The following is an 11,808-nucleotide window of genomic DNA, read 5'->3' on the forward strand; positions in this document are numbered from 1 at the left end:
GGGAGGTGACCCGCATGCATAGCACAGCAGATCTCTCCTGTTTCCCCACTGCTCCCCTCAGCAGTGTGTTTCAGTAGATCCGCCTGTTCTGCTCCCATTGTCTCTGGTGAGTCCTCTCACCACCACCACCCCCATACCTATGTCTTGTATACCAGTTCCTGTATGTATAGATGAATAAATCTTTTTTTAAAAGGAATTTCAATAATGAGGAACACTTCAGAAAGCACATGAGCATGTCCCCTAAACTTTTAACATCAGGGAAGCAAGAGTCACAGTGTAGCAGTGAGTCACTTTTTAGTGGCTGCACTATAAAGCAGAGGTTAACAAGCAAAAGGCAGAAAGTGTGAGTGACTAATGGTGCAATCGATTGATTGCAAATGTGGGCTGGCAATAAGGTGGGAGGAAGGTGAGCGCCCACTCAATTCTGATAAGGTAGCATCTTTAAATATTATTATTGGTTTTTTTTTTTTTTTTTGCAGGAAGTCAAGCCTTCACATTGGCAGAGGAGGACTGTGAAAGCGAACTGGAAAAGCTGGCCTTTGTGTGACTACCTAGAGTGAGTGAACAAACATAAGGGCTTGTAGAAAGAGTTTTTTACTGGGATATATGTTTAAGAGGTTTTAAAGGCTTTCTTTCCAGCAAAGGCCATGTATAGCAATTTTTCTATAAACATCTTAGTTTAATTCAGAACTAAACAGGAAAATTCCTGAACATAAGTCGAGAGGAACCCACTCTTCTTCTTTTGTGGCAGCAGAGTTTTGCTTTTTGTTGAATCTAGAGCTGCTTCCTAGTGACAATTTCAAATGACTGCGAACTCCCATTCTATCTGAGCCAGAGCCAGCATCTGCTTTGTCAGCAGTATCACCAGGCTTTCTGTTTGGAAGTTGGTGAGAAGCATCCAGCCTGGATGGGGACATAGCCACAAAAATGCTGTAAGACACTTAGCTCCTTAGTATTTGCAATGCTTTATGAACATCCACGTTAACTCGACTAAACTCTCCTTGTAGTTCTGTTCCATTAAATGGAAATGGTGTGTAGACAGTTTCTCCTACCCCATGCCAATGATGTTTCTGAATCAAAACTGCAGGACATATTAAAGCCTCATTCAACATCATGAGCACATGTGATGTAGGAATTACCCCAGGTTCACTATCCCAAGTAATTGATCTTAACCCTGGGATGTATCTGGCAGTTTACTCCACACAGTATAAGAAATGGTGGTCCTTGCTCAGTGGTGTGGTCATTGCCCAGTTTAAAACAGACACAGCTGACTTCTCAGACAGCCAGTCCAATACGGGACAGCTGCTGACAGGTGGGCTTTCTTTGGTAAGAGGAGTAATGAACTAAGTAATAGGTAAATTTTGTTTAGAACTCTGCTGCAAGTTGTAGGTCCAAACCAAGAAGGCTTTCATGGCATAAGAGATGCAGAGGAAAACTCAAACTGGGTTGGTCTGATTGCACAGTTCACACAATTAAATCTTCATTATGACTCAGACATAATGTTGTGTTTCTCAGAGTAAGCAAGTATGTGATCAAAATATCTCTGTGCTCCTTCACCAGTGCGCTGAACCTTTTCCAGTTACTTAAGGAAGCTGTCCAGAGACTCAGGTAAGAGCTTACCAGCCTCAGACATTGTGGCTGCATGACTTTTCAAGTAGATTTCCCATCATTAAAAAGGCAGTCAGAGTTAAGGCAAATGGGAACACAATATGCTTTATATATCCTGTAGATGAATTCAAACTGTACATCCCAGCTGCGTCAGCTGGGTGTTCTTGACTATTTGTATCAGTGTCAGTAGCTGACAAAGCTTCTTGCGTAGGATTACTTTCCCTGCCACCCCAGGATAGCAGCATCTTGTGTGGATCTAAAGTGCTCTTTAATTTGTTTACAGATGGAACATTCCTCCACAATGAATGAAGTCAATCCAAATTTATTACTTATCCCTTCTTATGGGCAAATCCCTATCAGCCATACAGTAAGACATTATTGTTGACCAGACACAAGTTTATCTCAAGGACCTTTGCAAACTGCAACATTAGTATGCTTTAACTATTGAAACAATTACCTTGCAGAGTTTCAAAATAATCACCTTTCGCTCAATTAATTAAAAAACTTTCCACAGGAGGAACTGCTATACAGCTGTCATCAGAGATTGGTACATCCAAATAAACAAATCCTCTGTTACATAAACTATATACTACATAATCTAGTGATCCAGAGAGTTGGGGGCCTGCACCTAAGATAATGATTTGCATTTGTCAGGCAAAGTGCATATCACCACCTGTGATATTTCCAGCCTATACCACCCACCACACCTCTATGGCAATTTCCAATCTCTCCTTCTGAAAAAGATTGTGCACTGTTCTCTTTCTGAAAAAATGTTTTTGATGACCTACACTGATGCATCAGATCAATGTATTGGTTTCTTCCTATGCCAAGAAGGTTTAGACTGCCAGCTGCATTAAAACTGGGTAATGAGTCATAACTCTTCCCCTTGTTCATTATGTCCTGCAAAATCTGGGTATAAGATGAAAAAGGTGTTATCTGCAGGCACTTCGCTATATATATAAAATATCCAATAAATGGTAAGGGTACAGCATGAGGCACTCTTGACTGTTCTTTAATAGTACCTCATAGTATTTTCATTTATCTTTCTTGACATGCTTAACTATTTCTATATCATAAGTGATTATAGATATTGTACAGGACAACCTGCTTCACATACTCTTCCTGTGAATTTCCTAGTCTCTGCCTCATGTTGATCTTGCAACTTGCTCCAAGGGCAGCTTGTGTCTGGGATGCTTGGAGCGGATGCCTTCCACCTGCCCTCCCTCACCTGTCAGATGAGCCTGCGGGAGGCCCAGATGCCTGTGGCCAGGGCTCCTGACTGTGACATTCGGGCCACCAGGCACAGGAGCAGTGCTGGCCAGCAGCTCCAAGTCCAGCTTTACAATGCTATATATATGATTTAAAGACAAAGTCTCAGACTTCTTTATATGTAAGTGACCACATGTCCACGACCAAAGCACCCACTCCTCATTAAATCAGGTAAGTTGATAGAAAAGGGACACGTTGTTGTCTTTAAATGTCAGTTTCCTCCTTAGTAAACATGAGCCAAAAATGATACTTACTCCACAGGGTGGTTAGGAGGATAATGTTTATAAAACCCTTAACCAATGAATGCTCAATAAATGTCATCTGTGATCTTATCACAGGCCAGGCTGTCAGCCTTTCTAGACTAAGCCATCATCATCTCTCACCTGAACCGCTACACTTATCTGCTAACTGGGTTCCTGCTACACTCATGTCTGGAGTCTATCTTTTCTCAAAATAAATCAAGTCTGTCACTCCCTTACTGAAAGCCCTATGTTGGCTTCCTATCACACTTGAAACAAAATTCAGTCTTCAGCATGGCTTACTAGGCACTATGTGATGTGGCCTTGGCCTATTTATTAGATCTTCTTTCTTATTGATTTCCTTTATCTCTCACTTTCATCAAGTCATGATCTTCTTGTGGTTCCTTGATCACGTAGACAAGTTCCAACTTAGGGTTGTTTTTTTTTTTATATGATGATCTCTCACTGCAATGTTCCTCACCTCAGGTATTCATATTGCCAATGATTTACTCCTGCATTTTAACCTTAAATAGCTTCTTAAAAAAAGTCTTCCTTAGCCATGTATAAAAATTGGCTTCAGGCCCTCCTTGGTGGCACAGTGGGTTAGAGCACTGCATTGCAAAGCTAAGCCAAGCTGTGGCCACTTCAGTACGAGTTCGATCCCTGGCCCTGGAGGTGACCCACATGGCTCAACAGACCTCTTCTGTCTTGCCCGCTGCTCCCCTCAGCAGTGTTCTTTGTCAATTTGCCTGTTCTGCTCCGCACTTTGTTTCTGGTGAATCCTCTTGTCACCCCTGCACCTCTGACCTGTACCCCATTTCTGTATGCATAAATTAAATTAATTTTTTTTTAAAAATTGGCTTCTACCGCACGCTTGCCCCTTACCCTACTTTGTTTTACTTGTGCCACCCATTAGTACATAATATTATATTATACATTTGTTTCTGATCTTTTGTTTCATTAAGACAAGGACTTCATTTGGTTCACCATGGTCCAGTTCTTGGCATATAGGAGGTGCATAGTACATAATAAATATTTGTTGACATAATGAACATTGTTATTTTCCATAATTTTGAGTATTGTGAGACTTTGGCTCTTTGTGAGGCTCTGGCTAGAATACTAATAACTGTAATAATGGCCAGCTTATCCCCTTCTTGGCAATTGGCATAAATCTTAGTTGAGATTCCCATAAATGAGATACTCAGCTTGACTCTTAAATCTTTGGGGACTGAGAGAAATGATAGAAGGGCAAGGAAGGGAAATAGAAGTTGAAAGGCAATACAGGAATAGCTCAAAGAAAAATCTTCACCCCATTTATTATTTTGTCTACAGATATCCCTGGATACTTGCTCAAACCAGGATTTTAAATAAGAATAAAACTCCTTTTCTCTGCCTCCCTTTCCTAAATCTACTTATAATCTGCTTGTATAACATAACTGTAATGTCAATTGCCAAAGAAAAGCCAAGTCTAACATTTTCAAGTTGCTTGAAAACAAGATGGAAGAATTCAGGTTTTTGTTTCTGCTTAAGCAATGGAAACCATGCCCTAGTTTATCATTAAATAAATAAAATAAACTTTAATACTAAGTAATAGTGAAAGAATAAGCCTGGGGTTCTATAAATTCTTTCCTTAGAATACTATGGTTGAACTACATGAAATTGCTGATGTTCTCTTTTGGGTTTTTGAGTTAGTAAAATGGCAGTGTCATATGGTTCAATCTGAGGCATGTGGTAGCATTAAAATTTAGAGATAATAAAACTCAGAGAGATAAAGTTATAACTCTATTTCTAACTAGGAAAATTAGCTTGTATTAGTCAGGCGAGGCTATGTTATGCTGCAGAAACAAATGTCTCCCAAATCTCAGTGGCTTAACACAATTAAAACATATTCTGTTTACGCTACGTATTCTAATACAGGTAGGCGGGAGGTTCTGCTTTACTGATTCACTCAGGGATCCAGGCTAATAGAAGTACTACTTTCTTATAGTGCTACCATCTGGCATGCATAGACTTTTTGCAGGATTCCACAAAAACAAAGCCTAGAGAATTGACCACAGGCATATTTAAGACCTCCATCCAGAGGTGACCCATGCCACTTCTATTTCTATTTTATTGGGTAGGGCTGGTCCTATGGCCCTTGCGTGATCATCTGCTTCCTCCATCCTATCTACAGCACAGGCCACCTCCCGAAGGTCATACCTTTGTTATGAGTTCCCCTCAACTCAAACCACATACCCTGGAAGGCATGGATGATTCTTATTTTTCAGTTCATTCCCATGACTTATTCTTAAACAATGTAACATCTTTATAATTCATATAACAACATAACATTTCTCTGTTCACACTCTGTGGCTGGAAAGCAGTGGACGCTGAAGTTTGCTGGGAGTGGGAAAGGAGAAAGGGAATGAACATGCACAGCCATGTGAGTTTTCTCTGCTTAGTTACAACCTCCCATCCTTACAACGCTTGTGGATTGGAGCTTTGCAAGCAGCACATCCCGGAAGAGGGAAGTGAGACATAAAGCCTTTTCTTTATTCATGTCTCCAAACCTATCTGGGAGGTTTTACTGTTCTTTTCCTATGGACTTTGGTGTGCACCTGAGGGGTGGGGGTAGCACAGGAGGACAGGAAGTAACTGAAAGAACAAATCCCTACCCTTCTACCAAACTCTCTTACTCTTTCCCCCTAATCTTAGGTTCTTTCTATAAGGTTCGCTGGAAAATGCTCTTATCATCACACGGGGTTCAACAAATGGTTCAGATGAAAACTTTGGCCTTCCCCTGTCAGACTCTAAATTCTGAAAGCCAAGTTATTATCTCTAAACTCTTTTCCTCTAGAAACCTAGCTCTTGTAAAGCAAATACACTTTGTTTTTTAGGTCATTTTCCCTGCAAAGACTTGAACGTTTCTATTTTAAAATTAAAATGAATAGTTACTATTCACTCTAAGTTGGCCCTACCAACTTAGAGAAATGTTTGAAAATGCTTAAATGGGTAAGGATAAGCCTTAGAACTACTAAGAAATACTAAAAATTACTGGGAAAAATACAGCAAACTTGATGACACTGAACCCTACAAGACTCTACAATTACTTCAGTTTGTATTAGTGACCAGTACTCATCCTTCTCCCAGCCGTTTCTTACCCAGAGATTGGCTGACTCGCTTATTCCCTTGAGAGTGTGAGTGGGTAGAAAGCATTATGGAGGGAAGGCTAGGTGAGGTCTGGTGAGAAATTCCAGGCTACCATCTCTGGGGCAATTATGAGGAGATAGGTGCCTGAATTTCCAACATGTGGCTAACTGATGGGGAAAATGCTGCTGTTCTATGTACTCATTAACCAGTCACTCCCATGAGCTAGAGAGTGGACAATGACCTTAGGAGATGCCAACATGCGACTTGCATAGAGACAGGTTTGGATCATGTAGCTGAACCCCTGTCTCATAGTTGAACTCCTGGCAGACTGAGTATAGTTAGCTTTAACACAAGTTTTTCATTAATCCTATAATAATGTGGCTTTTTATTTTATACAATGGATATGAGTTATTTTGTTCATTTATTTGTTACTTGTTTAATGGCAGTTTTCCCCACTTAGGAATGCAAGCTCTATGATGGCAGAGACTTATTACAGTTATAATGTGCAGCACATGTATAGGAAAAGGTAGGTGCTCAAACTATATTTGCTGAATGAATGAATGAATGAATATGCATGGGGACCAGGCAGTACAGTGGGGTATGAGGATGACTAGGTTTTCCTGCACTTACAGCATATACAGACTGGCGAGTAAATAATACTGGCTAGTAAACAATACTAAATGTTGTCATTTAGCATTAGTGAAGAATACTAAATGTTACCTGGCGCTGTAGTGAGGAGGTGGTTGCAACGGTAAGGAGCAGTTTTTCCCCTCCCTTTATATGGGGTCTTAATTTTCCAGGTTGTCACAGCCTGCTTCAAGCCTGCCAGGAGTGCAGGGATATTCAAGTGTGTGACTGCTGCTCTTATAAGCCAAGGCTTCAGATACCCTGAACATAAGCAGCAGTTAATCTGGGACCCCAAAGAGTCCAAGAGTGATGGTGAAGGGAGTAGCCAGACTGTACTAAGATCTTAGCTTGACACTTAGCTGGAACCCACATGGATTAGAACCAAGGACCAGGCGGCATGATGGATGTCTCTGAGGATCCCATGTGGACAAATGACTTTGAGAACCAGATTAGCAGTTCCTCTGCCCCTAGACCCACTAGCATGCTGGAAAAGCAATCATCACTTTGACACAACCTTGGATAAAGGAAAAGGCTGCCAAATTATCTAAGATTATGGATTTGGTAGAGGGGTTCAAAATAGAAATGAAATTGAATTAGAGAAGAGTAAAATTCCATGTTTTGCATGCCTGAGTCTGTGTTCTGATACTCTGAAACCGGCTACATTTGTATGACGTGTGCACCACAGGATTAAGGAGCAAGAGTTATATTTTAAGACTTATCCTCATTACAATTGACCATGATTCAACTAACAATTGAAAGTCAAAAGTAATCTCACGAACAAAGAATGATGCAGTTGATATTTCAGTCAATTTAAAATTAGAGTTCTTTCATGTCTATGCTACTTCTGTTAATATTTCATTTCCTGGCATTTTCCTGTTATACATTACCTCTTCTTCACCTTAACTGGGTCACTTTTCTTTCTGGAGTTCTTTAGAAAATAAATGCAATCTAAGAGGTGAACAACTCATTTAATGTCTCTGGACCTTGATGGCTTCATGTGTAAAATAAAGGAGTGCAACTAGGTAAGTGTTTCTAACTTTTATATACATCACCTGGTAGATCTTGTTATAAGGAAGAATGATTTACCAGGCTTGGGTGGGCCTAAGATTATGCATTTATAACAAGATCCCCAGTGATGTCAGTGCTGCTGGCCCAGGGACCACACTTTGAGTAGTAAGTACTTTGACAGCCAATATTCTTTTTCTCTGCAACTCTAAGTTACTATAGGATATCATTCAAGTGGTAATATATATATATTTTTACCATTCTTAAACTTAATAACATAGAGTTTTATTTTAATATTCTGTAAAGGTAGCTTATCACTCCAAGTAAGGTATAAGGTCATTTATGAGTATATTGGAATCTTACATTATTCACCATCCCACGTAAAAGAAAATGGTGTTTCTAGTGTTGGAATTAATTGGGCAGAGGGTGAGTAGTTATGGCTTAGTCACTAAGTGAACAGTGTGAGGTTAATAAAATAGAGTGATGTGAATATTGTTGGGTCTATCTGACTTTGGTGTTGCAGGGGTTAGGCTGATCTGTGTTACATTAGCCATTGGCAAATGGAGTCACAGAATTTAGAATCATTTTGAGCAAACACATATTTCCAATGCTTTCAGAGCAGGACATGAGTGAAAGCTTCTATCAGCAAGACTGAGCATAGTAAGATATATTTATAGCCTATGATAAGTCTAATGCCACTTTTCTAGTTCCCAGACTATATAGCAACTCCCTGTGCTACTCAGATTCATTCTAAAAATCTCTGGGAATCCTCAGAGTTTCTCAGGGCAGTGCTGAGAATTCAACCTATTGAGTTATCTTTTACTTCCCTTTCTGCTCATTCTGGCAGGCTGTGGTGGGTCTCTGGTCCTTGAGGTTGCTCAACATGGTAGGAGGCCACAGATGAATATGGCAGATACTGCATAGCGTACTCCTTCCCACCTCCTTGGTCTCTCTCAGAGGTCACCTGACAACAGTTCCTTCCAGAAGGGGATTCCAGGCTCTCTTATCCCAAGAGTGTGCTTGGTAAGAAATGTTGGGGACTTAATGTTTCAAGAATGACTATTCACCAATGAGGGATTGGCTTGGTTGCTAAATACCCCAACTTCTTCCATCCTCAGTGGGACAATTCTGAGGCATGTTACATGCTGTTTCTCCAAGGATCTCCAGCAGCATGGAGCAATTGCTGCCCATGGAAGTAACCCACTTTAGGATGCATCTTCTGCTAGTTCCCCTCCTTCCTTTTATTCTCTTCCTGCTCTCTCATTTATGCTCTTAGGGATCTCCTATGCAATAAATGACTTGCACCTGAGTCCTTGCTTTAGCCCTGCTTTTGGGAGAGCCCAAGGCACTCCTTGGGTTCCTCAACTCCTCAGTTTCCCTGAGGACAGCTTGCTCTGGGACTTCAGCGTGCATACATGAGGGCAGAGCTGAGCTGGTGGCCCAACTGTTATGTGTTCAGGAGCAACCCCTGGTCCTGGTCATTGACTAGTTACCCTTAAATGCTTCCTGAGATTGCCACATTGCCTTTGCATATTAGCTCTGAGGGTTGTAGGGGTTACTCTATCGTCATGGCCTTCAGTACAGTCCTGTCTTCTCTCAGTTCCTAGCATAGCCCCTTAGGCTCCTGCCTGTTTCCTGCCACACATGCTTCTATAATTTACTTTCCCTTCAGATGTAAAAATGGTTGGCTCACACCATCTACTGAACATATTTTCTGGAACAATGATCTGTGGATGGTTCTAAGCAAGTTTGGTTTTCCATCCCAGAGTATAGAGTAGTAATTACAAATGTAGGATTTGGAGTCAGACTTCCTAATTTCAAATCTCAATTCTAGCACTGACTGGCTGGCTGAGTGTGGGCAAAGGACTTAAACCTGTTTGTCTCTTGTTTCTTTAGTAATATGAGGATGATAATATTACTGACTTCACAGTATTGTGGAGATGAAATATTTATTAAGATGTGAAGGACTTGGGATAGTGCTTGATATGTAGTAAGCTCTCCATAAATGTGAAAGATTATCTTAGTTTGAGTTTCCCTAAAGTAAATCCTGAGGTAAGGATTTCAAATATAAATAATTTATGTTGCAGACAACTATAAGAAACATTGATGGGGAAATAAGACCGGAAAGAGAAGAAGGCCCTAAAGAGTATATTATCAAGCCTGTTACCACTGTGGAAAACCAAAGGTCAATCATACTGAGGACCTCAGGGACACAATGAACAACATGCCTCAGAGTTATTCCACCTAGTGTGACCAATTGTCTCATTTGCCCTGGGACTGAGGGGTTTCCTGGGATTTGGGACTTCCAGCATAATCCTAGAGAGGTATGAACCTCCTGTATGTTATTGGTTGATGACTGATTCTAAGGGGGTTAACTTTGGCTCTTCCAGGTTACCATCCATGTGGACTGACCAGAAAGCTAAAGGTGTTTACACTAAGTAACCTTTGACCTTTATAGGTGAAGATATGAGTGTGCCACAACCAGCATCTGGTGTAGCTCTTATTATTACCCACTGCTTCCTGCAAAACCCTTCCCTTATGCTGGAGTATTTGGAAGAAGGCAATGGAGCCTTGCAATAAAAAAATACCATCTCTTAAATACGTTCTCTTTTTCTATTGGTTTGAGAACATGAAAGCACTTGCATTTTCAAATGGTGAATGATAAAATTCTCCTGGACTTTAGTTTCTCCATCGTAAACCAAGAGTAGGATTGGATGATCTCTTAAAGACCCCTTCTATCTCTATAAATTTCTCACTTACACATTAATCAAAATTATTTGATACTTTTGTAAAGTATTGTTTAATCAAAATGTGTGTTCATTGCTGGTAAATTAAAAGAATTCTGTCACTCTTGAGAAGTAAATCACAGTTATCAAAAATGTTTGTACTCAAGTTTATTATAGAATCAAAAATGTTTGTACTCAAGTTTATTATAGAGAGTACAATATAACTTACAACTGTAAACTCTGAATTAACTGGAGTAATGGATGATAATGTTCATAGAGTACCTAGCAAAGGCAATTTTGTTGAAGTAATAGAAATATAAATGAGGGCCAGTAATGTCTGTGTGTCAGACCAAAAGAACCATAGAACTGCTATAGACAGTGTGAGTTAGACGGTTGAGGCTGAAAAGCTAGACAACCAAGTAAATATTCTTATTTCAAGAAATGGTTCTGGAATATCCTTCCTGAAATGGACTCAGAAAATTTCTGGGTAATAGACCATTTATTTTCATTTTATCCTTATACTCCATAGTCTCTGGCCCACGGCCATATTGTGGTAGGTTTCCGATTGTCTCCAGATTTTCCATTTCTACTCTGGGGTAGTATAAAGTCTAAAAAAAAAAAAAAACTAATGCTGGATAGTATTTTCTTTCTTTTTGTGACTGACCAATTTTCCCAACACCATATATTGAAGATATACTTTCTTTTCCCCATTGTGTGTTCTTGGCTTCTTTGTCCTAAATTAGTTGTCCATGTAAATGTGGCTTTACTTTGGGGCTTGCTATACTATTTATTTGTTCTGAATGTTGTTGTTTTTTTTTTTTTTTTTTATTCCATGCTGTTTTGATTGCTATAGTTTGTAGTCGACTTTGAAGTTGGGAAGCATGATACCTCCATTTATGTTTCTTATCCTCAGGATTGCTTTGTCTGTTTAGTGGTTCCACAAAAATTTCAGTATTTGCTCAATTTTCATGAAAAATTATATTGTAGCAACTAAAAAGTCAAATCATACATTTTTGCATTTTATTTATTTCTTTTACTTTCTGTGTAAGTTAGAAATACCTTCAGCTGAAAGAACAATAACACTATCTAATATCATGGAGACTTGATATTAGATACATTGCTTATTCAACTAGAAGCCTAGAACTAGATGGTTTAGGGTCAATTATACAATTCAGTTATGTTGTCAAGGACTTGGGTCTTCCTTG

The 11,808-nt window shown here is 39.7% G+C and overlaps 1 pseudogene; it reads right to left on the bottom strand.

Annotated features, from left to right (window-relative positions):
* Positions 1-320: 320 nt before the first annotated feature.
* Positions 321-2,757, bottom strand: LOC101629868 (annotated as a pseudogene).
* Positions 2,758-11,808: the final 9,051 nt, after the last annotated feature.

This window comes from Condylura cristata, unplaced genomic scaffold (assembly GCF_000260355.1).
Source record: "Condylura cristata isolate star-nosed mole 26May11 unplaced genomic scaffold, ConCri1.0 scaffold00027, whole genome shotgun sequence".
Taxonomy (NCBI): Eukaryota; Metazoa; Chordata; class Mammalia; order Eulipotyphla; family Talpidae; genus Condylura; species Condylura cristata.